Source organism: Vipera ursinii (assembly GCF_947247035.1).
Source record: "Vipera ursinii genome assembly, chromosome: 5".
In the NCBI taxonomy this organism is placed as follows: Eukaryota; Metazoa; Chordata; class Lepidosauria; order Squamata; family Viperidae; genus Vipera; species Vipera ursinii.
In genome coordinates this window covers 37743534-37751139 of record NC_139518.1, presented here as the reverse complement: position 1 = coordinate 37751139, position 7606 = coordinate 37743534, and positions in this window count along the sequence as shown.

Below are 7606 nucleotides of genomic sequence, written 5' to 3'. Positions count from 1 at the left end.
ATACCTGGGAAGATCCTGGAAAAGATAATCAAAAAGCAGATCTGCGAACAACTAGAAGCAAACGAAGTTATAACTGGTAGCCAACATGGGTTTATTAAAAACATATCATGCCAAACCAATCTTATTTCATTCTTTGATAAAATGACCAAATTAGTAGACCAGCAAAACGCTGTGGACATAGTATACTTAGATTTCATTAAGGCATTTGACAAAGTAGACCAACAATCTACTGCTTGGTAAGCTAGAAAAAGGTGGAATAGACAATTTCACCACCAGATGGATTTGTAATTGGCTGTCAAACCATACTCAATGAGTAGTCCTCAATGGTACTACATCCACATGGAGAGAAGTAAGCAGTGGGGTTCCACAAGGGTCTGTCTTAGGCCCAGTACTGTTCAATATCTTCATTAATGACTTAGATGAGTGAATAGAAGGGGAACATATCAAATTTGCAGATGACACTAAACTAGCAGGAATAACCAACATCCCAGAAAACAACCTCAGAATTTAAAAATATCTTGACAAACTTGAACAATGGGCCCTATCCAACAAAACGAGCTTTAATGTGAAGAAAAGCAAAGTTTTACATTTAGGCTGGGAAAATCAAAGATATAAGTACAGATTAGATGAGACCTGGCTCAAAAACAGTAACTGTGAAAAGGACCTTGGAGTCCTAGTGGACAATCACTTGACTAGGAGCCAGCAGTGTGCAGCAGCAGCCAAAAAAGCTAATACAAACCTGGTTTTATAAAAAGACGCATAGAATCAAGTTCACATGAAGTATTAGTACCGCTTTATAAAACCCTAGTGAGACCACACCTGGAATACTGCAACCAATTTTGGTCACCATACTACAAAAAAGATCTTGAGACCTTGGAAAAAGTTCAGAGAAGAGCAACTAAGATGACCAAAGGCCTGGAGACTAAAACATATGAAGAACGGCTGCAAGCGTTGGGTTTGGCTAGTCTAAAGAAAAGAAGAAATAGGGGTGACATGATAGCAGTATTCCAATATTTGAGAGGCTGCCACAAAGAAGAGGGCGTCAAACTATTCTCCAAAGCACCAGAGGGCAGAATAAGAAACAATGGTTGGAAACTGATCAAAGAGAGAAGCAACCTGGAATTAAGAAGAAACTTCCTAACAGTGAGGACAATTAACCAGTGGAACAGCTTGCCTTCAGAAATCGTGGGTGCACCATCACTGGAGGTTTTTAAGAAGAGACTGGACAGTCCAAGATGGTATAGGTTCTTCTGCTTGAGCAGGGGGCTGGAGTAGAAGGCCTCCAAGGTCCCTTCCAATCCAATCCTATCCTATCCTATCCTATCCTATCCTATCCTATCCTATCCTATCCTATCCTATCCTATTTTGAACTTTGTGGATAAACCTGGTTCACATAGAATAAGATGTGTAACCACAAATTACCCCAACCATTTCAAACTAGAAAGGTATGGTGTGAACCCAAGTGATATTTTTTCCCCTGAGTATTTTGGTCTCAGTCTCATTTTCTAAGAAAGAAGCAAAACAAAAAGGAAATTCAGTAGGGAAATACTGAAAATGTTTTGTTGTTGAGCCCAGTAGATGGCACTATGTAACAAATTCTTTTTTGAAATGTCTCTTATAGTTGGGAGATTTTCTAACTAGTCAAATTCTAAATGAATCATTAATAGACTCTGTATGGAGGAATTAAGAATGCTGTTGTTTGCCTCTTTTCTTAAAATGAGGCATTCAATCAGATATTAACTGAAGAGACAGAGAAGAGTTCACTGAATGAATCTCTCTTCCCCCCCCCATCTATATTTATATTTGTAGGCACGTTATATATGGAGTGCAATCTATGCATCCTAGATTATTGTTTTTCAGCCTTGGGAACTTTAAAATATGTGGACTTCAACTCCCATAATTCCCCAATCAGCATGTTGGCTGGGAAGTCCAGAGATAAAATCCACATATCTTAAAGTTTCCAAGGTTTAAAAAAAACCACTGGTTAGATGACCATTATATAACATCAGATAGATTTGTCTTTTTATCTTTGCTGTCATCTAGCAAGTTGCAGGGGGTGGATTTGTAATATTTGTTTTTATTACCAGAATAGCTCTTCAGTGGGATCGTACTATGAAACAATATACAAATAGTATAAAATCTATCTATAAACTTCTCTCATTGTCATCACCTTTAATGAATGAAACAGTGCAACAGGTTTTGAACCAATGTACTCAAATGGGCTAATGTTCAGAATGGGTCCAAGACCCATGACTTCTGAGAGAATGAAATTTGGAAAAGTTGTGACTGCTTCAGTGCTATTGGTTACTGCTGTGGTCATGTGATTTTCATTTGCAGTCTTCATGACAATTTCCCAGCCAGTCTCACAATCCCTTAGTCCCTTCCCCATCCAGTAGCATCTACTTACCTGACTGCTGGCCTTGGGCTTGCAGCTTCTTGCTGGCTTCACCACTGACTTTGTCCTTGTGATTTTCCCACAAGCAAAGTAAATGAGAAAGCCATCATAAATTTTAAGGGAAGGAAATAAGATTCCCAATGCTTCCTGCCAGCTTCCCACAAGGAAACTCAATGGGGAAGCTGTCAGCAAATATGAAGTTGTTCTTTAGACAGAACACCAATACAATAAAGTACTCATAATCTGTAGTAGCCATAGGTAGTAGTAGCCACCTTTGCAAAAACAAAAACAAATGCACATCTTATTGGCTTGATTAAGTTATCTCTTTTCAAATAACCTGATAGCCTATTTTTAGAGATGTGAAGAAAATAAATATTTCTTCATAGTTAAAGTCCTGGGGATTTTAAACTCCTTTTTAATTGCTGAGTGATGCACATAAAGCTAAACATTAACCCAACTGTACATATATACAAGCCTCATATAGAGAAGAGGAAAAAAGCAGAAAATAGGAAGACATAGTGGTAACAAGGGTAATTTGTTGCTGGTGGTTATAGCAAGTTACATATCTAAGGCAGGGCTTCCCAAACTTGGTAACTTTAAGATGTGTGGACCTAAACTCCCAGTATGGCTGACAAGGCAATTCTGATCTAAGACAATCTATTGCCAATTTCAAAAGCAAGCATTGTGATTTACAGTATGTCCATAATAGTGATAAAAGTATTAAATTCGGTAGTCTGAATTTATTCTATATATTTTCCTAGAATTATTATTATTATTGATGTCATTATTAAATTTTTATCTCACCTTTTATATATATATATTGGTCAGCTCAAGGTGGCAAACATATCTAATACTTCCTATTCACATTCTGTTCCATCTATATATATATATTCATTTGTAAATTTCATTTGCAGAAATAAATACATCCAGGCACCCAATGATATGATACTTTAGTACAGTCCTGCATGTTTGACCTTATCTGCAGTTTCTATACTCTATGGGCCTCATGGTAGGCATTTACCAATGCAGAATTACTATTTAATTTATGATTTAGATCTATGACAGTGGAAGAAATTGGGCAAGACTGGCATGTGGAACAGGCAGAAAGGATTGTAATCACATTTCAGAACAGTCAGTTATAATTCTTCTTAATCAAATGGGTAATATAATACAAGTCCTTTGAGCATTCAAACTAGGTCATAATCTCTAACCTCCTCAGTATCAGAATCTCTGACGCCTTTCTCAACCATATCTCCTTAACCTGCAATAAACTTGTTTCCGTTGGCACCAAATACAATAATTAAGCGTCAAGGGGGCTTTTGAGATAAACCTTCAAATCAACAGATTCTTCCTGGGACACAGGGAGAAATTAAAAACTGCAGGCTGTCCCTTTTGTTCTTTTCTGCTTGGCACTATTTTATGTTTATGCTTTTTATCACTTCCCATTCAAAACATATACCAAGACAGCTGACACTAAACAATGAGCATTAGGAACGGCCGTATTTTAGCTCAGTTTTTATTTACTTACTTAAAACATTTTCAGGTAGTCCTTGACTTACAACAGTTCACAGTGAATGTTTGAAGTTACAACGGCACCGGAAAAGTGACTTATGACACTTTTTCACACCTAGGACCATTGCAGCATCCCCATGGTCATGTGGTCAAAATTAATATGCTTGGCAACTGACTCATATTTAGGACGATTGCAGTGTCCTGCAATCATGTGATCCACTTTTGTGGCTTTCTGACAAGCAAACTCAATGGGGAAGTCAGATTCACTTAACAGTCATGTTATAACTTAATCACTGCTGTGATTCACTTAACAACTGTGGCAAGAGAGGTTGTAAAATGGGGCAAAATCCATTTAATAAATGTTTCACTTAGCAACAGAAATGTTGAGCTCAATTGTGGTCATAAGTCGAGGACTACCTGTACTGACATGAAAGTGCTCCTCATCCGAATTTAATTAGAATTAAATTAAATTATTGAATATAAAGCTATCAGTATGCATGGCACTGTATGAATGTAGAGAAAGTAAGTCCCTGCTCTGAGTTCAGAGTCAAGGAAGAAAAGGAAAAACAGAAAGAAAGCAAAAATATCTTAAAAACAGGAGAGCTTTAGGAAAAGAATGAAACTGGTAGACGTGGTGCTTTGGGGGGACGTAAGAGTGAATAGGGACGCAGTGGCTCAGTGGGTTAGGATGCTGAGCTTGTCGATCAGAAGGTCGGCAGTTTGGCGGGTTGAATCCCGAGTGCCCCGTAACAGAGTGAGCGCCTGTTACTCGTCCCAGCTTCTGCCAACCTAGCAGTTCGAAAGCACGTAAAAATGCAAGTAGAAAAATAGGGACCACTACGGTGGGAAGGTAACAGCATTCCGTGCGCCTTTGGCATCTAGTCATGCCGGCCACATGACCATGGAGACGTCCTCAGACAAACACTGGCTCTTCGGCTTTGAAACGGAGATGAGCACTGGCCCCTAGAGTTGGAAACGACTAGCACGCATGTGCGGGGGAACCTTTACCTTTACCTTTAAGAGTGAATATGTTCTTTACTTCCAATCCCAGGTTGCCAAAGTCCTGCCAGATGGGACATTGTACTTTACCATCCTTCGGAATCCCTTTCACTTCATGGAATCTTCATTTACTTATTACAAATGGATGTCCCGTTTCTCCAAAACCAGAAGAAATTAGAGAAATTTCTCAGCCAGACATCCCTGTTTTACAATGCCACAGTCAATGACAGCCATTATGCCAAGAATCTAATGGCATTTGATTTTGGTTACAGTCACAGTGGAAACTTTTCAATAGAGAATATTCAACTAATATTTAATGAGAACCATTGAAGCAGAATTTGATTTAGTTCTCATCTCAGAGTATTTTAATGAGTTCATGATGTTATTGAAAGAAATCTGGTGCTGGGACTTGGATGATGTCATCTCATTCCCTCTTAACAAAAGAGATATAACCATATCTCAGCTTTCAAAAGATTCTGTAGAGAAATTAAAGAGCTGGAATAAGCTCGACTGGGAACTTTCTATGCATTTCAACAAGACTTTTTGGGAAAAAAATATATTTACATATTGGCAAGGAATGTATCAAGCAGGAAGTGAAGGTATTGCAAGAGAACCAGCTAGTGTCAATGCTGCTAACATCAGATGTTCTTGCTTTGACAACATATGGAATTGCAGCCTTTTCCTTTAAATTGCTTTACTCTTAGAATTAGATGATACTGGAGGGAGGAGGAATGTGATGGGAGTTAGTTAGACATACAAATATTATAATAGTGTGTGTATTCAGGGCTTTTGAAATAAGAGATGAAAAGAAATGGCGGGTTGGAGAACTGGAGGGAAAGCCTGCATTTCAAACTAATTGAGGAATGTGATTTATGACTGTTAATTAATTAATTTATTTGTTTGTTTGTTTTGATTCATATACCACCCTTTTCCCAAGGGACTCAGGGCGGTTTATAGGGCAAAATTAAAACAGTGCAATGTACAGATTAAAATAAAATAAAATTAATAGCCCCCAAAGAGTTTAAAATTTAAAACCTTAAAACCCCTCAGTCTAGGCCGGCTAACTCAAATAGCCAAGTTTTTAAGTCCCGGCGAAATGAGCGAAGGTCGGGGGCGATCCGGAGTTCCACAGGCAGTTGATTCCATAGGGCAGGCGTGCCCACCGAGAACGCTCCCCCTGAGGATCGCCCGCCGGCACTCCCTGACAGGCAGGAACCTGAGGAGGCCCTCCCTTTGGGAGTGCACAGGACAATGGGAAGTTGACGCTGGCAGCAGGTGCTCCCTAAGATAATCTGGACCCATGCCATTTAGGGCTTTATAGGTCATCACCAGCACCTTGAATCTCACCCGGAGGGCAACTGGAAGCCAATGCAGCTCGTGGAGAAGAGGTGTTACATGGGAGTATTGGGAGACCCCCATCACAACTCACGCGGCTGCATTCTGCACCAGCTGAAGCCTCCGAGTGGTCCTCAAGGGAAGCCCCATGTAGAGAGCATTGCAGTAGTCTATCCGGGAGGTCACAAGCACATGAGTGACTGTGCGTAGGGCATCTTGGTCCAGATAGGGCTGCAACTGGCGCACCAGGCGAACCTGGGCAAAAGCCCCCTGGCCACGGCTCCTATATGATCTTCCAAACTGAGCCGTGAGTCCAGGAGGACGCCCAAGTTGTGAGCCCTATCTACAGGGGGTAACACCTCACCCCCTATAGTTATCGATGGAATAGATTGGTTAATCTGAGATGCCGGTATGTACAGCCACTCAGTCTTGGCGGGATTGGGTCGAAGCCTGTTTCTCCCCATCCAAACCCAGACCGCCTCCAGGCAATGGGACATCACATCGAGGGCATCACTGGGTTGGTTTGGGGTGGAAAGAAAAAGCTGGGTATCATCAGCATACTGATGATACCCCACCCCAAAACCACGAATGAGCTCACCGAGCAGCTTCATATAGATGTTGAACAAGAGGGGAGAGAGGACCGACCCCTGAGGGACTCCACAAACAAGAGGCCTCGGGGTGGACCTCTGCCCTCCCATCAACACCGATTGCAAGCGGCCCAGGAGGTAGGAGGAGAACCACTGTAGAACAGTGCCACCCACGTAAAGCCCGATTGATACGGGTCCAGATAATCAGCTTCCTCCAGGAACAGAGGGAGCTGATGCACCACCACGCTTTCAATAACCTTCACAAGAAAGCGAAGGTTGGAGACTGGACGATAGTTGTTCAAAATAGCCGGGTCCAGAGGAGGGAATTGTGTTTGATACTATGTGCAAAGGGGAGGGGAATTCAGATTTTGACTTCAACTATGTACATGCCGATGCTATGCAGTTCAAATAAAGATACTTTAAGGTAAACAATGCCTCGTAGTTCTTTAAAGAGTTTCATCTGTCAGAACCATGACAGCTGGCAAAGATCTATCTTCAAGAAGGTGATAGTGTATCTCCAAAGAAGATTAGAGACCAGGCATTAGTCCCACTGCAGTATGGCACTCTGGCAGTGCAAAAATATTTGGCTACAACTTGAACTGAATAAGGCAACAAGAAGATGTGCTGGCAGATGGTGACTCCTGAACTTCAGTATAGTCATTTCCTGTACAGGAAGCAGTTCGTCAAGAAAGCTTTGAAGTTCAGCAAGCCTGCTTACTCATTCAGACCATAAAAATATAGGACAGATCGAACCAGTTAGGACTGATTTCTGATTCAT